We start from the raw sequence: 25,153 nt of genomic DNA, 5'->3' as shown, positions 1-25,153 counted from the left end.
AATGAGGGCCATAGTGTTTTACTTTTTCTTTTCAGGAACAAAGTAAGAAAATAGGGAGAAGGCCCATGCAGGCACGGAAATGACAGGAATTACAGGAATGCTCGTCCCTTTTTAAGCAGCAATATCCTTTTAAAACCAGTTCTCTTATAAAGTTAGGGAAATGTTGCGTTCATTTCATAGGTCACCCAACGGCATTTCTCGGATCCTAACAGACTCCTGCATGTTGACAATAGTACACCGAGTATCCGGAAGAAACAACCAACTGTAAGGTTTAAAGGGCACAATAAACAAACCCCTGCCTTATCTCCCGAGCAGCATGCTCTCTTGGATAGCATTCTCCCGGTTGCCCCAGCAACGGCGTGGCTTCAACGCATCACTGAGTCAGAGTCTCAGTTGATCCAAGCGAGGAAATCCAGCAGACCGACGCACTCACAGGGAAGCCGTGGTACTGGCTGCAGGGAGACTGCAGAGTAAATCTAACACGCCTCCCTTGCAAGACCAGGCAGTTACCGACAAGCAGCCGTCTGTGTTATGTTATATATATTTATTTTTTTACGACGGAAGCCGCCCCTGCACAGACTGGATTGGATTGCCTCCTTCCATTTCTTTTTAGCCAGACAGGAAGAGGGGCTTACGTCACATCTCTTCCTCTTCTCAGCCCCTCGGAAGAATTCTGGGAATCCCACCTATTGAGAAAAATCACGGAACGAGCGCTGCTTTTCTAGGTACGTCGAATCTTTATGGTTTAATAGGAGAAAATGTAAGGCCGATGCATGGGTGAAGCTTGTAACGGTCCGTGCCCCCCCCTCCCCCCCCAAAGTCTTAAAAACACACATGGCGTTTACTTCTCGTTTAAAATCAAACCTTGGTAGAGCGAACGGCAATGCTGCAAGCGTTGCGAAAAAATGCTTTATTTTTTTTGCATTTGTTTCCACTATGATGATCACTAGAGTCAGGCTTTGAATATAATTACAGTTGTAGGTCTGAAAAATCTGGCTGTTTACACTGTGAAGAGGATTACATGGCAGATTCAACACACTGTACTAACTGCAGCGGCGCAACCACTGCTTGCGGAGCGTCACACACGTTATAAATCTTGGAAGGTATCAGTAGTACCCAAGAGGGTATGAGACAGGCCTGGCTCCAGGATTTTTCATCTCGGAGGGCCAGGGAGCAGCATGAGTGGTCACGAAGATGAATGGCAGCGGTTAAAAAACCACAAAAATCCGTTTAGTTAATCTGATATGATAGGTGCTTACATTTTACCAATTTTGACTTTTTTACCACAGTAACCAACATGCGATGAGCAACATATTTCCATCTCCCAAATATTCCTCCTCCAGGGCTTCTGGCTTTGGGAAGGGAGAGGGTTGCTGCTTGCCAGAACTTTAAGATGCAGGGATGCAGCATGCGCATGGTGATATGCACAAATAGACACGTTCCTATTGCGCGCAATACCCCTTTCCTGGTTTTCACTGCTTTAGAAAATACTTGGGCAGCTTAGCATTTTACACAGCATTAACGTTTTAAAATGTAATTGCTTGAGTCCTGGAATAGTTTTGCAGACCACGGACTAATACCATAATACACAGTTTCTATTATTTTTTCCCACGCATATGTTTACTGTAAAAACAGTTGTGACTGGCACAAATGCAGAAGACCACTGAAATTTACCATTTATGGTTAGTGAAAAACACAGCAAGAACACATCCTGTAACTCGCATCACTCGCCATGCTCAAAATACCAATTTGCCAAAAGAACAAAGTTAAGTGAAACTTGATTAAGTATTTTATAGACTATAAGACGAATAGATTTGAAAAAATATATATATTTTATTGCGTTTTTCATTTTTTTTATGTTCAATTAAACAAAAGGCAACTTTGTGACAACACTGCAAAAAGAAATAAGGAGTCTGCAAGGTGTACATAGTATAGTTATGGGACAATACGTGACAAATGCAGGCAAAATGTCATGGTAATCCACTAGTACGCTTATAAGCGTTTTAATCGAGATAATATTTGTTACAGGGCAGTTTTTGAATTCTTGTAATGAGTAATCACGTTGCTTGTGAATCTATGGTACATCGCAAACCTGTTTTCCTTGACTTGCTGTCCTCCCTTAATCAAGCATCTTATGTTCCTCTTAGCTCCTACAACATTTTTATAAATTGTCCCTTTACATTCCACCCTGTCCTTTTTCATACACCAGTCCATATTGCGGTCCATTCTTCAGTGGCTGGTGATGATAGGCTGCCCCTTGATAGTGCTATCTCTCTCCTTGGTAGGGGAACCCCAGTGTCTTCTCCTTGTTCCTATCAACTTACTACCTCTTGGCCACAGCCTTATAGGCACATTTCAGTATTAGTTCACCCAAATAGCCACAGCTGAATCCTTGTGTAGTGTCCTGTATGGACATTTTTCAATTCGACCAAGAAGAAATAATAACTTGCAGATAACTCTTGGTGTGGATGCGTATGATACCTACCATAACCCATTTCTTTTGGGCCCATGTCTTTCTTCATCACTATTGATGTCATCCAGTTTTATTTTGTGTGCACCATTAAGGTGCTAAATACCAGCAACATTGTTTTTTTGGCCGTTCTAGCCTCTAGTAACCTTAATTCTTGAGGTGGCAAGTCTAGCTTTCCCATCAGCCTCTTAATGCAAGAAGTATTAGTATGCTTGAGGTGCTGGTGTTTCGATATAAGTGTGTTTTCTAAACCTGAACGGCGTTGCAGTTGTGTGAATGGTACTTAACGTTTACCAACTGATCTGAGCATATACGTGCTTTATTCACCCTCGAAAACAATACTGCAGTGGCCTACATTAAACAGACAAGGGCACCATACTGTGCACCCCACTGCTCTGCTTAGCCACTCATTTAAAATACAGATTTCATCATTACGTAAGGGTACAGTGGGTGCACACCATTAGTTGTAAAACATGTATCATGCTGTACTAAAATACATCAGTTAAGGGACTTCTGAAAATAGCAAAATGGTGCTATACAAAATGCTTATTCAACTGTGAATGATTATCACAGTTACAGTATACACCTTCCAACATAATCTAGGAAGGATTAAGGTATTTTATAGAGTGTTTCAATATTATTTTGTGATGTTTAAGTAGTTTTTAGATTTTATTCCTTATATGTTGTAACCTGCCGCATATGTAACTTCAGCATCTACTGAAACCTCTGTTTTTTTTGTCACTATAAAATAATTATACATTTACTTGTTTTAGGTCTTGCCTGAGACAATTCATGCAGTAGTGCATGTGTTCTCACTTGCGAGGCATATTATTTACTAAAAGGGTCTTGAAGCCAGCAAATGGTGAGCAATGGACCGGTCCGGCTGCATTACCACTTTTATTTGCTACCTTCTAATTGTTTTCACTTCTTCTTTTGTTGGTGCACAGACTAAGTATTTCTTCCCCATTGTTGTTTTTCTTGTGCTGCTTCTTCTTACCCACCTCCCACCCTCCTACTGTCCTTGTTGCTTCTTCTCTTCCACCAACCTGTTGCCTCTGTTGCTTTTTCCATCATACCTCTTATTTTCTTTCTTGTCCCCATGTTACTTCCTTCTTTTTCCCATGTTGCTTCTTCCCTCCCACCTCTCATTTTCTTTCTTCTTCCCCGTGCTGATTCTGTCTGCTTCCTCCATGATGCTTCTTCTCATGTTGCTCCCACTGTCCGTGTTGCTTCTTCCTGCCATTGTCCATGTTGTCTCTTCCCTATTATTGTTCGTACTGGCCCTCCTCCCATTCTGCACACTGTTTACTTGCACTACTATTTAATTCTTGTGATAAGGGTTCTCCAGACAATCGCAGCTTGCAAAAATGCTATTTGTTTTGGTAGTTTAAGGTGAAAGGCCAAGAGTTAGATGAGTTTCAGTCTGAATGACTCCAACCACATGATCTGGTTTATTATATGTAACAGTGGGTATTGCAAGGATTCACCTGCAGTAGAAATCGGTCAGTGTGTACAGGGTATCTCAAGAACTGAATTATTTTCACTTAGATGATAGTGTAGCTATCCAAAATCAAAGGGTCTTGTTCTATTTACCTCACAAGGATAAACATTGTTCTGACTAGTATTTGAGGCTGAGAACTGGTGCAGGTTACACAAAGATTCCTGCAGAAGGCAGTTAACTAACAAGGTGTTTTGCTATACTTCAGACTGATAAAATACCAAAAGAAAGGAATGCCAACAATGCAGCAATAATACATTTTATTAAGGCACTTCTTAAGGCTCATACAGGGAAAGCATGTAGGTCAAATGCAGCAACACAGGTACAATTCTGAAAATGATCACAGCAGTAGAATAATAATGATCCTAGACACAAACAATAAAAATACACTACTTTAATCATGGATAATATTTCTACTTATGTAGTGATTATATATTCACTCACAACGCAAAGCTAAAAATAAGAATTAAAAATGCATCTACATGGGGCTTGACAGTGACATCATCTCTTTGCCTACTTCAAGTTGAGAACCCAGACGACTGCCGAAAGAGAGAAAATACCTTATACAAACTGGAGAGGAGAATTCTAGAAACTCCCCCCTCCCATACTGGAAGATGTTCTTCAAACTCTGGCTGCACCAGGTCGGTGTTGGAAAGGAGCACTAGTGAGACTGGCCAACTCTCACAGTGTTTTTCTAAGACCGAGCTGTTCCCTGCCCTACCATAAACATTCTCAGCCTGGTACATTCTGTCATCACTACTCTTCACTCCTCCATGTTATGTACCCATCCTTTAGTTAGAAAGAGCGAAAACGTTGCACAAGCTGTGTGCACAAAAATACCTAACAGTGTGTGAAGATAAGCAGAACACAAAATGGAGACAGTGGTCAAGATGGAGCTGGTGGTTAAATACGAATAGCATTACACATGGATATTTTACACACTAGTAGAGGATCAGGGCTCCACCGTTCTGGTCAAATCTGCACCAGGATCACAAAAAAATGTTAGAGCCCAATCAGTTTATTGGTTCATAGAGCAGGGTATACAAAACCTCTCCTTTAAAGACACCTCCACATACTGGCCCTTCTAACTGTACAAATGTGGGTTAATGTGCCTACTTCCTGCATCTAGTTAATCTGAAGTCTACATTTACTAATCTCAGTGGGGCCAATTCAAACTACCATCCTTGTGAGGTCAATTACAAAAAACAAGTGATATATATGGATCCTGTAGAAACCTCTTAGGACTGGTCACCTGGAAATACCAGTGGTGGTGAGAAGCCAAGTGTGAAATTCCATCTCGGAAAACTGTCAGACACATTGACTGACACTACCCAAGCCAGCAGTACCCTCTAGGGGACTGAAGGCCAGTTAACTCCAGACCAGGTGCCAATACTGCTCTAGTCTACAAACAAGGGGAATGCTTCTAAGAAGAGCCAAACTCCCAGCTAAGATGGCTGTGACGGTTTCCTACAACATGGGAATTTTCTGAGTTTCCATCACAGACCCTGTTAATAGCACGATTAGAGCAACAAGTATTGGCAGAGCCAATAGGACTCGCCTATCTAAGAACTTTTGGCTTTGACACTATTTTTTAGCCATGTTCTACAGCAGTGTGGCTGAGCAGCATGGCTAAAAGTTAGAAAAAAATGTCAATGATGCTATTATTTCAGCCATGCTGCTCATAGCACTTTTTCTAACATTTAGTCATGCTGCACAGCCATGCTGCTGTACAGAATGGCATAGGTGAGACCCGTTGGCTTTGCCAGTGCTTGTTTAATGTAGAAACTGTTGATGCATAATTTTCCATTTTATAGCACTGTGTGCAACTAGTGTTCCTATTAGTTGACTAAGGGACACCAATTTTATCGGCCTCAAAAATGAGGCAGACCTGAGATGATGCTGCAGAGGATCAAAGAGGTGTCCTGCAGGTTAAACATAGGGCCTGCTACAAAGCAGCATTCTATCTCTGCTAGTGCTGCAAGTTACGAATAGCATCACAGCAGGAAACTTTAGGAAAGGCAAAATCATTTTCATGGCATATCTGTTATAGCGCTGATTTAAACTTATAAGTAGTACCTTGTATTAGGAGCTGCAGCCTCTTTTGTTTTAGTGAAAGTGTTCAGGAGACCTGTTTATTCAAGCATGACAGCAGTTACCAACTTTTCTGACTTCAAACTTGTCTTCAAACCTGTCCCCAGACCTGGAAATAGGCCAAGTTAATGGTGCTATTAATTACTATTAAATGATTAAGCAGAGAATGTGGTGCTACAAGCCCCGATGAAACATAAGGAAAAAACTGGTTTTGAAGTTCTGAACGTCTTTGGGTGGGCAGGGATCTTCCTTGGGTGGGCCTTGCCCGCTCTCTAGAACTGGGAAGGGGGAATGCGAGGAGTGAGCCATCCCAGATTGTTTCCTCCGAGGTATATACCAAATAAATAAACAAGGCATTAGTCCAACAAGACCCAGTGTCTCAAAGAAATGAGTCTAAAAAAATGTAAGGCGAACCCTCACCCACCAACAATGCCTCATTCATCTGGAAATATTATAGGGACAGGTGGGATCCCTGTATTACCTCCATGATGTTTGTCCCAGTCATTATGGCATGAGGGTAACTCAGAAGAGTTCAATGTAAGTCATACCGCCCTCCTGGGGGTTTCGTAGTGAGTATCTCACTCAGAATGCTCCTGTTATTAGACTTGGGCAGCATAACAGCAATCCCAGATTACGTTTCTCTGTTCTCTGCTACTTCTACTCTCTAGTGATGAGGGGCCAAAACCAGAAACGTGTGTCTAGAGATAACAGCACTACCTGCACCAGCTTTTGTGAAAAATCACAGCAACTTTGAAGTAAGCACACTGCATTTACCAGGATGGAAAGTGGTGAACTGTGCTGAGATGATGGGCGCTGTGATCCCTCCTACCCTTGTGTTTAAAAGGCTACCTTGAGCCAATGAGCTGACCAGCTCACCTGGGATGCATCTGTGTGCCTGTGGAGTGGTACTGTGATGACCTTTGAAGATTTATGCAGCTTACCAGTAACCCCAGATGACTTTTCTTAGCTCTCTACTACTTCTGCCCACTACTGATGAAGGGCTATAACCAGGAACACATGTCTAGATATATCAGCACTACCTGCACCAAATTTGGATAAAAAACCATAGCAACTTTGAAGTAAACGCACTGCAATTACCAGGATGCAAAAGGATGAATGTGCTGGGATGAGAGGCAGTGTGCTCCCTCCCCTTTTTGCATTGGTTTGCTGTTAAGGCATGTAGAGGGTTTCTGGAACCTCAAAACGAAGTTGCTTCTTTGATCAATAGGGTCTTCAAATGTTTTTCTATCTCTAGACCCATGGCATAATGTACATCTTGGGATTTTCTTGCAATGCTTGAAGTCTTGTAGTCTCTTCCTTTCGGACCTCTGTAGGAGATAGACCTGCCTTTTCTCTCTTTTAAAATCTTCTTTGTGGTAGCTGTCACATCAGCAGAGAAAATTGGGGAACTTCCTGCTCTTTGTTGTCCTCCTTTGCTCTTTATGATGTGTGATATTAAAACTAGACCCTTCTTTTCTTCCTCAAAATAATCCATCCTTTCTTTGTTATCAAGAGGTGATTCTCCCTTCTGTTTTTTCCTTCTCCTTCCTCCAAACAGGAGCACTCTCTGTGAGTGTTAAAAAAACCTCTTTTGATATATAGGTCACATACATTCCAAAAAACAGATCTGTTTGCCAAAGGATTCATCTTGAGCATCTTGGGAAAAAGAGAAAAGGTAAAAGAGTAACCAAGAATCCTTTTAGAAGGGGATTAAAAACCACTATTCTTCATACTGATCAAGTTTCCTCAGAAGTTGGCCCTGTTCAGAGGAGATCCCCTAGAGGTTTGACTGCCTCATACTGCAATCCATTTTTTTTTCTTTGAATTGTGTGAGGTGTAGTTTGTTTATTCCAGTATCAAACAAAGCTATACGCACCAGATTTTAAAGAGAGAAAACCTGGTCTGTAGGAGCACATCATGCATGGAACTGGGTGATCTTGTAGCTTGGAGTGCTTTTTTGATGTGGGTGGAATCTGATTAATGAATTTAAAATCCCAATAGTACAGGCAACAAACACAAATGCTTCACTGTTGTGAGACATCTATGCTCATGGGCAGTGTTCCCCTCTTCTCCCTCTCTCTCATCCCTTGTTCGAGTTCTATGTGGGCAAGCATAAAGCCTAGTTTGCAAATGCTCCCATTTTTACTAGTTTGAACACTTAGTTAATTTAGCAGTCCCCACGTGTTATCTTCTCACCATAGCGAAGTCTGTCAATTCTTCTTGCAAATCCAGTGTGTGAGTGTCTTGCTCACTCCTTCTCGCTCACAATTACGATTGTTCAGCCAGTGCCTTTTTGTTTTGATTTTTTACAGGTAAGCTCTTCAGTATGCATGAAAACTCAGTCCTACACAAGCCAGGCAACAGATGCGAATGCTTCATTTATGCGGGGATCTATGCTTGGAGCCTGTTTTTCTCTTCTCCCTTCTCCTCTGCCCTCTTCTTCTGGGTTGTGCCATGGCAGATATCAAGCAGTGATGTAGATCTTCTCTTTTTATTATTTGCTGTGCTCATTACATTTAGTAGTCCACACTTAGTATTTTCTCAACATAGCGGTGCCTGTAGGTTCCTCTTACACAGCCATCAAGGAGCTGCAGCACATGTCTGGCTCAAACTCTCTTCTGGAAGGTGAAGGTTCTTCTGTACTCTGGCTCTGACCATAGCAGACAGCTGTGGGGGCTGCTACCCTTAGTTTGTGTGAGCATGCATGGCTCTGACATTGTCGCAGTTCTTCGGGTCAGGTGTGGTCTTAGGCTGCAGAGTCAGAGGTCATGGGATCCAGTGGCGGCTGGTGACATTTGAAAGTGGTGGGGCGTAAAAGCTGGGTATGACTTTTATATAGGGAGTAAGCTTAATTGACAAACATGAGGTCTGAGGTGAGCCCTCCTCCCAAGAAAAAAATGAAAAAAGTTTGACAAATGGTGCATTTCAAAGCAAATAATTTAGTGAGAAAGCAAGGTTTATAAAACAGTGGGAACGTATAGTCTTGAAATACTAAACGCATTCAAAACTGCCCCATTTCTTACTGCATTAATACGCTCAACAGTTACTTTAATGTGCAAATTGAACAGCATGACAACTTCAGGTCCTTTAAAGTGTGTGTTAGAAATGGGGTCTCTAGTGGACAGTCAGTTTGCATCCTGTCCAAGTAGGGCCCCTTATTCTACTCAGGATAAGGGAGATACACGCTCGGATAACCCCTGCTCACCCCGTTGGTAGCTTGGCACAAGCAGTCAAGCTTATCTCAGAAGCAATGTGTAAAGCACTTGCACATGACACACAGTAATACAGTGAAAACACTACAAAAAGACACCACACCAGTTTTAGAAAAATAGCCAATATTTATCTGTGTAAACACAACCAAAGCGATAAAAATCAAACATACAGTGGTAAAAATTTGAATTTTGTAAGATTTATCTTAAAAATACAGTTCCTCAGTCGATAGCTCCACCTGGGGCTATCACGGCGTCGTGATCAACAAAACCAACAGTTCAGGCCAGCCGTGGCATCGCAGGCCAGCTATGGTGTCGGGAAGACCCACAAACAGTACTTTGGATTTGCAGGGTGTTGTGATCCTCACGGTGAGCTCCAGAGAGCGGCGTCACGGTGTCGGTTCTGGAGTCGGTGCGGAAGTCAACAGGCCCTTAAGGTCACACCGTTGTGGATGGAATGCTAGGCTGATGAAGTCAGGAGCGCTGGCGTGGATGATGTTGTGACACAGAGCAGGTCACGGTGCAGGCAGCGGCTCGGTGACGGCATCCAGCAGTGTCGGTGAGACCAGGGCTGCAGTGTGATGCGGGGCGGTGCGACATGTGGTGTCCACAGGTCGCGGTACAGGCAGTGGTGTCGTCGTTGCTGAAGCGATGTCGTCGGTAGGCCCAAGCCAGCGGTGCGGGACAGGATGGTGCTTCGTGACCCTGACATGCGGTGTCCACAGACCACGGTGCAGGCAGGGATGCCTGGTGACGACCCTGGAGTAGATGGTGCTGGTGTCGGTGGACCAGGGTTGCAGTGCGGGACGGGATGGTGCTTCTTGCTCCTCACGAGCGTTTTTCACAGGCCATGGTGCAGACAGCAGCGGCGGTGTCAGCAGGAGCATCGTCATGGAAACTCAGGCTGCGGTGTGAGCAGGGGATGCTGGAGTGCGGGCCCACAGGTTGCGGTGCGAGTAGCAGCTCGGTGAAGTCGTCTGATGACGGCGTCAGTGAGACCAGTGTCGCGGTGCGAAGGGGGGCAGTGCGGCATCGGCAGGTCATGGTGCAGGCCAGCAACTTCGTTGCCAGCGTCGCAGTGGTTTCTCCTTTTGAACAGCACAAAACACACAGTTCCCAGTGCTGCAGGGAGAGGAAACTGAAGTCTTTGGTGTCTCTGAGACTTCCAACAGGAGGAAAACTCTACTCCAAGCCCTTGGAGAACTTTCTCAAGCAGGGCACACAGCAAAGTTCACCCTTTGCACTCTTTTCAGGCAGAAGCAGCAACTGCAAGCCAGTCCAGCAAAGCAACACAGCAAAGGGACAGTACTCCTCCGCCAGCTCTTCAGCTCTTCTCCTCTTGATTCCAGAAAGATTCACAAAGTCTGGGGTTTAGGGTCTTCTTCTTCTTATACCCCGTTCTGCCTTTGAAGTAAACTTCAAAGCAAAGTCTCAAATGTTTGCAAGATTCTTCCTTGTCCAGGCCAGGCCCCAGACGCACACCAGGGGGTTGGAGACTGCATTGCGTGAGGGCAGGCACAGTCCTTTCAGATGTAAGTGACCACTCCTCCCTCCACTCTAGCTCAGATGGTTTATCAGGATATGCAGGCTACACCCCAGCTCCCTTTGTGGCACTTTCTAGAGGAGAGGTGTGAACAGCCCAACTGTCAAACTGACACAGACAGGAAATCCACAAACGGGCAGTGTCACACAATGGTTTAAGCAAGAAAATGCCTGCTTTCTAAAAGTGGTATTTTCAAACTCACCATCTAAAAAACAACTTCACTAAAAGATGTATTTTTAAATTGTGAGTTCAGAGACCCCAACCTCCACATTTCTATCTGCCCTTAAAGGGAATCTGCACTTTTAAGTTATTTAAAACATCCCCCATGTTAACCTATGAGGGAGATAGGCCTTGCAACAGTGAAATCCGACTTTGACAGTATTTCACTGTTAGGACATATAAAACACACCAGTACATGTCCTATCTTTTAAATACGCTGTACCCTGCCCATGGGGCTACCTAGGACCTTCCTTAGAGGTGCCTCACATGTAGTAAAATGGAAGGTTTAGACCTGGCAAGTGGGTACACTTGCCAAGACGAATTGGTAGTTTAAAACTGCACACACAGACACTGCAGTGGCAGGTCTGAGCCATGGTTACAGGGCTACTAATGTGGGTGGCACAACCAGTGCTGCAGGCCCACTAGTAGCATTTGATTTACAGACCCTGGGCACCTCTAGTACACTTCACAAGGGACTTATTAGTAAATCAGATATGCCAATCATGGATAAACCAATACACAGTACAATTTATATGGAGAGCACTTGCACTTTACCACTGATTAGCAGTGGTAAAGTGTGCAGTGACAATAAACTAGCAAAAACAGAGTCCAGTACACCATAAAACCAGGAAGTCAGAAGGCAAAAAGCGAGGGGAGACACGCCAAAAAGCTACCAGGTCTAACAGTGTGTGCTTGCCCAGTGTCTTGCACTGCATGCAGCATCAACTCTGGAAGAAAATGCTGTAACCAGGCACCAGGAAGCACCCACAGCTGCTGACTGCAAAATTCATACAGAAATATGTGCAGACAGATCCTTAAATGGGATAAAAAAAAGTGGGAGCTCTCTAAAAAAAGAACATGCAAAATATATTTCTGTGATTCCCACAGTGTACCACCTGACCTGTATTTTGGTTTCTCTCTGCATTCAGAAATATAACACAACAACTGACATACACCTAAAAACTCTCAGTGCTATTGGCTTTATCAGTGGTTGTTAGCTGTTTCAAATACATGAGTAACAACAATGATTAGTTTTAAATAATTAACATTGGAAATGTTTCAATTATGAAACTGTGAGACTGTAAATTAAATATTATTTAGGCTTATGTAAGGAGTATGGCCTTCAGTTATGTGTGCTTTACTTTAGATATGTATGCCCTCTTTCTCTTTGCTCCTCACCCATCTGCACATTTTCAACCTCTTCTCTTTTCTCTTCAGCACCCTCTTTTCCATTTCCCCTGAAGGTACTTTCTCACATCTCCCTCATTTTACCACCCCAAACATACACTGCACGTATTCACATTTAAGCACTTTATTTCAGTTTGCTTTTGCCTTCTAAATATTTTGACCTCTATGCACCCCTTCACACACATTAACACGGAATTTCACCTGCAACTGGAATACATTACCCCTGTTCTGTGTGCTCTACAGAGAGACCAACCCACTGTCAGACACTTTGATTTGCTGTCAGCCTCTGCTCCAACGCTCTCATTCAAACCCCCTCATAAACACCTGGCACAAGTCAAAGTATGTACTATGCAAGAGTAATACATTGCACAGAAAAACAGCATGATGAAACAGCTGGCTCTCTTGGGGGAATGCAACATTAAGTACAACGTGAAATAAGAGGAATTAAATGGCTGACACACATTACACACATTTTAACATTCAGTGTTCACTTATCAATCCATGTTTGCGGCATTAATGTTAAGGGCATGAAGATGGGGCCAGTTTTAGCGCCAGATTTTTGGATCCATTTTGCAAGGGAGCAACAATCGTGCTCTTCATTTTGAACAATTTTATAAGTAACAAATATGGCAGCTCTGCTTCTAAAGGAGACAGTGACCTGCAGCCAGGACATCAGATGTCACATGGGGGGGGGGGGGGGCGAGTTAGCATGACAAGGGGTCTCAATACAACAAAAATCACATAAGATTAGCATTATTACACTTACCGTTACTGAAGTCAAGGTACTAAAACACATGCTTGCATCCACTCCTACTGCGTGACGAATGGGGAAAGGGTGGGATCTATGCCTGTTGTTGACAGATGGCTGCCCCCAAGCAGGAATGAAGACTTAGACGCCCAAAATCATGATGCCAAAAGCTTCACTGGCCTATAGTGAATACTGCCATAGACCACAATAGAGAGGAAGGGCTTTAGAGAAGTCAGCCTTGTGTCGTGGGTCAAAGTGTAACAAGTTGGTTTATTGCTTGGCTTCTGTCTTGTGCTTCAAAGCAAGGCAAGGCAGGCACCCTTGCACAGACAGCCCAGACTTAAATGCCTCGATTTGTTTAGAGATATGATTCGTATCTCTGAACAAATCAATCTATTTAATATTTTTTATATGAATGTGTAGGAATTTCAGAGGGGGGGGCGCAGACCCTCAGCCCTAAAAGAGAAACCATTCCTAATGGGGGTCGCCTGGATGCAGTCTTCTTAGGGCATTATGGTCCGCTTGGACATAGTTTGTTGTTGCAGCGAAACGATCCACTCAGGCACAGTTTGTCATTGCAGCAGCACAGTCCGCTCTAGCATGGCTCGTGCAGTTTATTGTCATTACATTACTGTCCTTTTGGGCTCAGTGTATTGATGCTGAAGTTCCAGACTAGAACCGCTTGTGAGCGGAAACTGCTCTTGCATTTCCTCAGGGACACAAATCACTGTATTCAGTTCCTTCTATTTGGACAGACTCTTACACTCTGTTGTGCAGCTGCTTCTGGCTTTCCATGGACCACCACATCTTGAGTGTTTGCATGCTCATTCCCTCTCTTAGTAGGCAGGTTGCCTTCCAAGTAAGACTCCGGGTTATATTCCATCACCTTTTGAAAGCAGGCAGTCTAGTAGATATCAGCACTGGTTGCACAAGAGTCCTCTGACTATTCTGTAGAGCACTCATTTTCCCTGGTCAAAGAAAACTTAGTATTGGACAACAAGTGGGCCATTGACTCATACTTTTCTACAGTTACAGCAGAGAGGAGATGTGAATTCTCTGTCTTCACTTTCAGAACCAGTATGGATTGTTTCTTTTTTCATGTGTCCCCTCTAGGCTGTTCTCCAGACACAGCCTTTGTGTAGACTGATGCCACTCACAGCAGGCCTTCTCCAGCCTGCGGTCCCTACAACAGAGGCAAAAAGAGGTATGATCTTTATGCACCTGGTTATCAGCAACCCCACTGAACTGTGGTCTGGAAAGAAGTAAAAGGCTGGCCTCACCTAAAAGCCCCTTCTCACTCTAAACAAAAGAGACTGCAGTCCAACCCTCTACCACCACATACTAACATGTGGCAGCGCTTGGGAAGACTAATCCGCAGGCATGCACACAGAAGAACCTAATCAGATTACTAAAGGAGTCTTTTCTCCCCATTCCCTAATTCATTGTCTCTGTCTCCTCATTCCAGCTTCAGCAATGTCAGCAACACCCTACCTCCATCTTGTGCGTTCTAATAGGATTGGGGCTTCCAGATGTGAACTATCAAGTCCACCATTACTCTGATTAACTCATATACATTATGCATGTACCACAGAGGAAAAACACACACACACCCTTACATATACTTGGGATGTTAGCACTTGGATCTGGGTTTGTGCATAGCAGTTGAACTTTACCAAAATGCGCCAGTGGGTCATTACTCCAATTTCAGGTGACCGCAGTAGTGCAGGACCTCCCTCATGTCAAGGGACTGGGTTAGGCTTCTATGCACACATTAAATTAGCATCATGTTGGGGGGGTCAAGATCAAAAACCAATATAGGAGATACCTACAGTTAGGCATTCGGGTCTGGGAATCGATTTCCACACCATCAGTTCTCAGACATGCCTGAATATACACCAGCACCCTGTTGTGTCTGTACCCTGCCAAGCTTTTTCTCTCCTCACCTCTTCTCCATTAGTCACTACTTCCCACTGCCTATCTGTCTCCTTTTGTGCACCCTAGTTATAACCTTTTCTCCGAGTCCCTCCTGTCCCACCCTTTTCGTAGCCAAACCCATCTATCTCATCCTAACACATTCTGTCGATCACTGTTCTGTTACCTTCATTTATTTCCCACCTTCCTATCACATCTCCACTGCCCGTCTACTGCCCACATTCTTCTCCACTCTCCTCTGCCTTATCCTCTTTCATTATTAAACCTCATACTCCAACTGTAGCTGGCCACCAACAGCACAACCGTTCTTTCTGTCCTTTCCCAATTGCATTCCTCCCATGACTGACCCAAACTCTCAACAACCTACGCATCCCGATTTCAGCTACCCACTCCTAACCATTTTCTCAACAGCCAACATCGTATTCCAACCCTATCACCTTCCTGCTTTGGACCTATCATTCGCGACACAGTTTCTCAACAGAGATCATCTGACTCTATATTGAAATCCGGAAATACAATTAATCACGAATTGGAACCAGACTTTATACCTCCAGGTAAAGAAATTAAGGAACTCCCTTAGTGTTCGTGTCAGGAACGTCGGTAACCATTTAAAATGTTTTTCACACACGCCTGAGTTATCGATTAGTTCAAGCTCTCAGCAAAGCAAACACATTCAGCACGAGAATTACATATGCGCTACGAAACTACTGTTATCTGTTGAATTCCTCTCTTCGTGGTGACAAACTTTAATGTGTAAACTGAAAGGGGAGGGCCCAGACTGTTTAGCATTGTGTTGATCGTTATGGACTCTGCATCGCTATCAGTTTGAGTTGAGTGTAACTAGTGTTGTTTTGACATGAATATTATGTCCCATAGCCAGATGTCTTTGTATCCAGCCTTTTACACCTCAGTTTTATTGAATGCTGATCAGGTTGGGACACATTAACAGCGAGAGAAACTTTGAATATAGTTAAGGCTGTTAATTCACAGTTTCCATAAAAATAAAGTAATCAGTGACCGCTCAGATATTGCCCTCGGTCTATGTGTATCTCCAGTCCAATCTCTATAATCGCACTAATGATTTTTCTTCCTTCCCTTCACTCTTCTGTTCTATGTTGTGCATTCCCTTGGTTTCACATATACTTCCTGCTGTCAGTTTTGTTGATGCAACATACAATTTGTAGGGTATCCCCTGTTATTATATACCTACTTTTCTAGGTTCATATTAATCCCTAGCTATTTATGGCCTTTATAAACCGTTGTGTGACTGTCTTCATGCTGGTGAAAGAGAGAAGACCGATGTATGTGTATACCCCAAAGTTTGACGGATGCCCAAGGCAATTACCATGTTGCAGCTGGAGTCAATCTACCCTGATTTTGGCCTCCTCATTTTGTTTAGCTGGAGGTACAAACACATTTTGAGCAGACATATCTCGTATATTTCTTGATTAACTGGTCCTAACCTGGATCATTAATACATTTCGATTCAGTTGAGACATTATCGAGATTGTCTTCCCTCGCACAGCTCTTAATCCAAATCACTGAACATTTTGTTTCATACATTTGATATCATTACAGTCTGTACAAGAACTGACATGAAACTTCAATTGCTACAGGCAAAATACCACCCAGCTTATCCAACTATAATAGGTGCTCCTGTTTCCCAAATAACTTGTATTCCTTTTGTCGACCTCTTTAAATAATCCTTCGGCTCCGAAATGTGAGACTAAATAACCCGACGTTTACAAATTATTTTAGCATCTGCATTAACCACTTTGCTGTATTAAGAACTCCGTTTATAATCACTTCTCATTGTAGGCCACTGAGGTTTTATTTCCATTGATCAAGTCTAGAGCATTTTGGTAAGAGTAGACAATTTCACTTTGTTTACTGTTCAACGAACGAAAAACCAGTGATTTTCTCTTTAACGCCTTTTGCAATTTCTGAATAATCCCAACTTCGTGACAAAGACATCTGCAATATTCCCACGGAGATTGTGGGGCCTTCGATTGCTTTAATGTTGTAGAGCAGGTGAACAATATCTACAGAAGATAACTCTAAACTGGGTGATTTCAAAGCTGCCTGTGTTTTTTTCATTGGCCATTTGGTAAAGCTGTACTGAACACTTGCACACATCAGGGTACAAAGAGAAGATGTCATAAGCACTCAAAATAGCAAAACCCACCTGCTGCTAAAGTTGCATTTATTTTGAGAGATGCTTCAATCCCAACAAGCATTGGCAAAGCCAATAGGTTTCGTCTTTGTTTTTTCTTTCTACCTGGATTCTATAATATTATAAAATGTTTCAATAATGTTTTGTTTTAAATTTGATAAACCGTTAATGGTTATTCAAATTTAAAACAAACATTATTATAACATTTTTCTACTATTTGTAATCCTATTGGATAGAAAGAAGAAACAAAGGCGAAATCTATTGGCATGAGGGCATGCGGCAAAGAAGACAGCGAAGAAAGAAGACGGCATGCAGTAAAGAAGACCGCGAAGACAGAAGGTGGCATGCGGTAAGGTAGAATGAAGACCGCGATGAAAGAAGACAGAAGACGGCAAGGGGTAAAGAAGACAGCGAAAAAAAGAAGACAGAAGATGGCATGCGGTAATGAAGACTGCAAAGAAAGAAGACAGAAGACGGCAGCGAAGAAAACTCAGAAGACGACTTGTGGTAAAGAAGAAAGAAGACAGCGAAGAAAGAAGACGGCAGAGAAAAAGAGAAGACAGAAGACGGCATGCGTTAGAGAAGAAAGAAGACAACAAAGAAAGGAGTCAGAAGACAAGAGTGAAGAAAAGAGAGCAAAAAAAGACAGCATGCGGTGAAGAAGAAAGAAGAAAGCAGCGAAGAAAAAAGGCATGGCCTAATTATATTTTTATTGTGGGGGGTGATCTCTGGCCTGGGGACTCCAAGGCACGGCCATGTGACCTGGGTGCACCCAGTCACAATGTTGGGAACCGTGGGGGGAGCCTGAAGGCCCTGTGGTGCCAGAGCAGCTCTCTCTCTCTCTGTGAGAGCAGTTGTTTCCTCTGTTTCCCTGTCTGCATCTCCGCGGACAGGGAGACAGAGGAAATCTGTGCTCGCAGCGATGGAGAGCTGTTTGACAGCTTCCACTCACTTTGAGCAGAGTTATTTGCTGTGATTTGGCAGCAGATGTCAAAGCTTCAGCCAGGCCGCAGCAAGCACCTATGTCCCGCGGATGGGCACCCCCGGACATAGCAGGAGCTGGCCATCCACAAAGGGGGCTGCGCAATCCCCCTCCAGCGAGAATTGCGCCGGGGAGGTGGCTATCCCCGGGGTTGCAGGGGCGGCGGGCGCCCCTCTCCTCCCACCCATACTTTAAAACGAAAGCACCGGGGAGGTGGCAGTCCCCATGGGGCTGGGCGCAACCCCGTGCATCCATTGAAACTAAAGCCCTGGGGAGGTGACTGTCCCTGGGGCAGCGGGCGGGGCTGGGTGCCCCCCATGTTTAAATTGTGATTGGTCCCCAGGGCTGTGGGGGGCCCGACGCCACCCTCTAAGCATTGATTACAACTAAAGCCTTGGGGAGGTGGCAGTCCCTGAGGCCCCCTTCATTAGATTATGTTGAAGCCCCAGGGAGGTGGCAGTCCCTTGGGCTGCGGGGGGGGTATTGGGGGTTTGGTGGCTGTCACTACCGGGCAAGCTTTGTCTCTTATAAATGGTCGCTATTGCGTGGTACTTGTGGGAAGTGCTGCAGCTTCTACACCACAGCTGCCTATCTTACTGCGCTTAAGAGTGAAGTCACCAAAGCATATTGCCCTTAGCTTCTACACAACAGAAGTTGCCAGAGGAAACTGCCCTTAACCTCTCTGCCCTTTACTTTGATATCAGGACTTGACCCCCCTCAGAGATTAGGGCAATTAAGGTCAGGGAGGTGATGAGAGGGTTGGCTAACTCAGGATAGCTACCAGGAAAAGAAGAGAGATCAAGCCTTGAAGAGAAGGGATCAACTTAGGGGAAGGGTCAGTTCATGCAGCAAAGCAATTATGCTCTTATTAGTCAAATGGGACCAGGAAATATGGAAGCCCAGTGGAACTTAACAACACCCCATAGCACGACACAAGCCCTTTAAAAAATTACTAAATAACATTATATTTCCAGCAATTTTGGTACCAGTTGGATTAGTCCAATCCTTTTGTTTGAGAACAGTCAGGTTAGGCACCACTTGCAAAACAAATGCAATGGTCAGGCAAATGTTCCTTCCTCTCCGTGACCAACAGAAGACCTTTTTGCACAGGAAATTCCAAATCTGTTTTGAGGGAGTTTCCATCTTTGTTTGAGGGTAACATGATAGGTCTGTTTTAGGGAAGAATCTGTCAGCTTGGGTGCTGAGTCTATGCCTGCTTCATTTATGAGAAGCACTTTATGTAATGTTAGTACGTTTTAGTATCTGTGTTGTGTGGAAATCATGTACAGGTCTCAGCAGAAAGTCTGTTTTGGGAAGATTCTGCAAATGTTGTAGAATGGATGGTGGAGCCATGACCCCACAGGATGGTTGGCCTGTCAATTATTTGTGGTGGCTAGCTTGCCTATTTTAAGTCATGTCCCCCCCACCATCCCCACACATACACGCAACACCTCCCCCACCCCGTTTCCCAGAGTTTCCGTGGAACATGCTTTATTGACTGGGAATGATGAAATGCTGCCAAACTTTAATTTCTTGTGATATCCTATTCACAAGCCTTGTGGAAGAATTGTAACTAAATGCCCTGAAATTATTATGGTGGAGGTGCTTGTTGTGGGACACAACTGTCCACTGCATTGTGTACACTGATGTGTTTTACCCTGAAGGCAGGCTGTAAATATCTTGTAAGGTTTTTTTGATTTTGGACTCAGCCTCACACTAATCCAGTGTCTGTGCGGATGCCTAGGCTTGTTCCCCGAAAGATCTGGACCTTGAGGTGTGCACTCTGTGTACCCTCATTTGTCTGAAACCAAACGGTTATCCATTTCATGGGTTTAGCATATGGTACAGTGGTGGCAGTGCAATGTGTTTTATAAATCACCAGTTGTAACAACACCTTATTGTCTGTGCAGCTCAGTGGAGGCCTACAGGTTCACTCTTACAAAAGTTCTGATTTTATGGTAACTCCGATCCTAGCGCTAAGAACCTGAGTCAGTGTTATGCATATATGATATCTCTATGGTACATGTATTGTGTATCTGAGTGAACCAGAGTAGTAGAGATCTACAAGTTCCTTTTGGGAAGACCCTGACCTCTTCCTGTGCATAATATGAAGGTGAAGTTGTTTTGCTTCTAGTGAAAGTATAGTGCTGACATTTCTGAAGCTGGAGAGTAGAAGGCTATACATTGTGTGAGGAAAGTGGCAACGAGGCTCCTTGAGAAATGTAATTCTGTGTCGAGACTATGTCTTTGACTGCATTATGGCAGCAGTGTTTGTGCCATATATAATCTAACAAAAACATTTGCAAAAAAAAATGTGCTCTAATAAATGGGCAATTGCTGTTAAGCACCAGGTGTTGTAATGTGGCGCTAAAGCAAAGGTAATTTTTGGGTGCATTAAAGTGAGCAGCTACCGCTATATTTGGGCCTTCTTGCATCCGAGCGCTCTCAAAGGCTTAGAAAAACTGCCTGGGCCGGCCCCACAGTGGCTTCAACAAGATGCGCGTTGCGGTGGCAATGAGGAATCAATCCCAGCCTACTGACCTGTATTTCAACAGGCGGAGTGTTCCACAAATGCCACAGCTTTTATACAAACCTGTATCATTACGGGCGTTGTGGTGCTGGTAAAAAACAGAGCATACAGACCCCACCGTTATAGGCTTCCGGGCATCCCAGGTAGTAAGGCTCATGAACAGGCTGCGCGTCCCTGATGGTCGCCGAAAGGTAATGCATGTCAGGCACGGAGCAACGAGATGTGTGTAGCGTGTCTCTCAGGAGAGACTACCTTTAGCAAGCCAAGCCTATCACCGCACTCGTGCTGTTCCTAGCAAAAGAAGAAACTGATCAAACACCGCGATAGGAGCCCTGAGACGAGCTCCCATGGCAGAGCATGTTTGTGCTGTCAAACTCGCACAGAGAAATAGAGTATAAGTCACAAGGACAAATAACAATTATATAAACAAGTAGACCGAGCACTTATCTGTCTACTGAAGCAGGAAGGAAAGAGGGTTGAGGAAGAAGGAACAGCTTGCTACAAATGACTGAATGAGACATGATTGGTTGAAAGTTTAATTTTTTTTCCCCTGGGAATCATGGGAAAGGTAGTTTCTGTTATTATGGTTGTTGGAGTCTGCTGGAGTAAATTAAAATGGAAAGTTCAGCATAATCCTCAAAATGTGTGGTAACTTGTTACTGAATCACAAAATAGGTTTGCAATTACATACTGAATGGGAAATTGAAAGGGGCATGTTTAGGGCACCTCTGCAAATTTGAAATTCCATATATGTTCCAATGGTTTCTGACCGCTATTGGAAGCACACATCAGTAATAGATTACCAACGCCTCAAAGGAGGTGGTAACCAATTTGCAAACTGGAATGGGTTCCTGAGGGACCCCTGCCCTTTGTGAATATTGTAAAAATATTTGGCAGAGTAGGCAGTGGTCCCTGGACCATTGGTTGCTCATAAAAGTTTTTAGAAACTTTTTTTTTTTTTTTTTTAGTGCTACCCAATTTCTTTTAAGAACAAAACAGGCTGTGTTAAAAAAAAAAGATTACTTTATCTAAAACACAGACATTGCTGTCTGCAGACCCCCTGAGGCCTCCATCCCTGTGATGGAAGTGATTCGTAATGGGTTGCAATTTATGACCTACCTCATGTGTATTAATTTGTTAGGTCAAATTAGAATTTTGCGAGCCAACATGTTTGAACATATGTTGGTTTGCAAAAAAAAAACATACATTTGGTAAAAGTTGGTGTACAACTTACAATCACTTTTACTGAATGCTTTTTACAAACATATGGCTCTATCTTCTTGTGAGGTACGTCACTTTACACAAACGCTGCGTCTGGAGCACAGGCTGAAGTGGACATATGACGGAAGGACCACCTCTGTTTGCTTCTGAAAGTGGAGATAGAGAATCCAAATCCCCTGTCTGCTCTGACCGAGGAACAAACTGCTGTACTGAGAACTGCAGTGCAACTAGGGTTGGTGTCTGCCTGAGAGTCAGCTTCCCAGAGTTGGTGTTAAGGGCAGCACAACAACTTCTCATGTTTATTTTGTCCTTGAGACAAGTAGGCTCAATCCCCCGAAGCACAAACCCTTTAGCTGCCAATTTACAGTACATTATGGAACAAAGAAAGGCTTTGCATGCATTTAAGGTAATATTTATGTTCATTTGTTAATGCTGTCCTAACTTGTATTTGTGTTTCATTATTAGAGCGAGTGCTCCAAGGAAATGCTGTTAGCCCTAGACTGCACTGTTGACAATGGTTCCAGTATAAAAATGTATATACACGTTTGCTAGGTTTAACAATACGAGGTTACGCATAATGCTCTCTGTTAGATGCAGATGTTTGCAGTATCTTGAAAGCAAAATTGATGATTCTTTGCTTTCAAAATAAATTGTTCACAAAAAATAAAACTAGGAAAAATGTTTTGCTAAACTACTGTGAAATTTAAGGTACCATTTCTTAGAAACATCATTCAGTAAAATGTGTCAATGTGTGCTATTATTTTCCAAAACATACTTCTAGTGGAAAATCAGGGTAACAAGTTTCAACAGGATTGTGGAAAACATGAAAATAAACAAGCACAGGGAAAGCCAAAAGGTCCAACATTGTTGGTCAGCCTTTTGGTTTTGTCAAGGCGTGCCTTGTTTTGACATGGTTCCTGTACTGCTTTATAGCTGTGGGAGCTCCCGGGCACTCATCATTATAACAAACATTGGCAAAAATAAAAATATGTTTTGTTCTCAAAACACACATATTGCCACAACGTTCCTGGCACTGAATAAACTACTTTGTGTGCAGATGTGCTCCTTGTGAAAGAGCAGAATGCTGTCACTCACAGTGAAGACAATCAGTAGCTAAAGAAAGAGACAGAATTATAATAAAAGCAAAAAGTCTTAGTTAACTCCGAACCTAATTAGGGGGCCAGTTTATTAAGAAAATGAAAAAAGTGCAAAATGTCCAACGGGCTAAGGACTTTCTGGACTTGCTCAGCAAATGGACTTACTGTAATGACATTTTAAGGAAAAGTCATAAGGATAAGGGTGTCTATGACATGGTCCATCTTGTTTGTTCTTCAGGATTTTGGGATCCAGAGTGCCAAACCAATGCACTCAAAGTGGGGGATTGGGAGTTGACTTCGGAATGGGGCACGAGGGAGGGTGGGATTTCATGGGGTGGGAGGGCCAGGACAGGTTTGGCCTCTGTTGCAGGTCACAAATGGGGGTTTGTTTTAGCAGGGTGGGAGTTCACCAAAATGGGGAAAAAGAGCAGGTGTAGTGCATAAGGAAGTGTTAATTCATTGGGGGGATTGTGCAATGTGGTGGTCAAACGTTGAGTGGTTGAGGACCACGCCAAAAAGGAATGATGAAGTAGGGGGATCATTGCTCAATCATTTATCAAATTGGGGCTGTAACTGTTGCACTCAGGGACGAAAGGGAGGCTAAGGGCTTTACTTTGGTTATCGTTGTATAGTTTTTTTTTTCTTTTTTAAGAAAAAGATGCCAGGAAATAGCTTAAGGATCTCAGCTTGTAACCTGAATGGTGCAAATAATCATGATATGTTTCAAACAATACTTAATTGGCTTAGGACATCTCACTCCCACATTCTCCTTCTTCAGGAGACCCATTTAAAAATTCAGGGGGAAAATGCCCAAACTCCCTAAATTTATTGGTCAGTCCTTTTTTGCATCTGAGAAAGTGGCAGTAATGGGGGTGACAATTCTTTTTAAGCTGGGCTTTCCTGGGCAGATAGATCAGGTCTATAGGGATCTCCAGGCAAGAAGGATAATTGTTAGCACATCAATGTTAAATACAAACATCCATTTTGTGAGCTTTTATGGCCCCATTGAAGATGGTGTAAGTTCTTTGCAGGCTGTTTATGATCATTTAATCCTCTTATCAGGTTTATATATTTTTGGGGGACAATTTAATATTATTCCCAATATCCAAATCGACACTTCAAGAAAGAAAAAAAATCTGAATACACCCAGTGCTGTGCATTTTTTTTGTCAAAAATGGTCTCTGATTTGGCACTGGTGGATGCCTGGAAAGTAGACCATCCTCAGGTGAGGGGGTTTACTTGTTTCTCAAAAAAAATAACACTGCCTCTAGGATCGATTTTATTCTTGTCTCCTTCTCTTTGGAAAGGCTTGGCTCATCAATTCTCGCTAATCCCTTTTCAGATCATTTTGTGCCTCTTGTCAGCATTGGTATAATGAGCGATCAGGGGAGCTATCCTAGATGGAGCTTTGATAAATCCCTTCTAGCAGATGAAGGCTGGATCGCGTCCCTGAAAACATTGGTCAGAAAGTTTTTGAATCACAATAGAGGTTCAGCCTCTCTATTTAATATCTGGGAAGCCTGTAAAGCCCATTTACGAGGGTAAGCTCTGTCAGTTAAATCATACATTGTAAGGCTAACTAAAGAGAAAGTGCTCAAACTTCAACAGGATCTTGTCCAAGCACTGAAGAACCATCTGGTACTTTATAATCAGGAGACTATCCGTAGATTAAATGAGGCCCAGGCTAGTCTGCGGGAGCATTATCTGTCTCGCATAATAATCAATAGACATGAGTTTTCAGCGATTGTACAAGTAAAATGAACATGTGGACACATTTTTGGCCTGATCAGTAAAGAAAAAATCAAACAAAAACCTTATTAAATCAATATTGGATGAGCATTCTGGCTCGGTCGTAAATCAGTCTGAAGATATCGGAAAGGTATGTCTTTCCCATTATACAAAGCTTTATTCTGCTACATCCCAAGTCGAGGTATCACAGATTCTCCATTACTTAAATTAATTGCAACCACCAGGGTTGAGCAAGGAACTACAAGCAATAGTATCCGCTCCTATCACACTTGTGGAAGTGACAAATGCAATTCGTGCTTCTCCCAGTGGCAAATCCCCTGGCGAAAGTGGCCTTCCGGCAGAGGTGTATAAAACGTTGCTGAGCAATTAGCTGAGGCTCTAGTGGGTCTTTTTAATGAGATTTTAAAAGGAGCGTCAGGCCTCGAAAAATCATAAAAATAGTACTAGACTGGCAGGTCGAGTAGCTTGAATAACCTACTCGACCTGACTGTAATGTACTTGAC

At 43.2% G+C, this 25,153-nt stretch overlaps 1 protein-coding gene across 1 annotated transcript in view; it reads left to right on the top strand.

Moving 5' to 3' along the window:
• Window positions 1–391: 391 nt before the first annotated feature.
• DZIP1L (DAZ interacting zinc finger protein 1 like) overlaps window positions 392–25,153 on the top strand; it is a 390,767-nt gene continuing 366,005 nt past the window's right edge. Inside the window, exon 1 of the mRNA XM_069213556.1 lies at window positions 392–725. The gene's annotated coding sequence lies outside the window, so the exon portion shown is untranslated. The remainder of the gene's footprint in view (window positions 726–25,153) is intronic.

This window comes from Pleurodeles waltl, chromosome 11 (assembly GCF_031143425.1).
Source record: "Pleurodeles waltl isolate 20211129_DDA chromosome 11, aPleWal1.hap1.20221129, whole genome shotgun sequence".
Classification (NCBI taxonomy): domain Eukaryota; kingdom Metazoa; phylum Chordata; class Amphibia; order Caudata; family Salamandridae; genus Pleurodeles; species Pleurodeles waltl.
The sequence above is the reverse complement of the archived record's forward strand: the minus strand, read 5'-3'. Positions and strand labels throughout refer to the sequence as shown.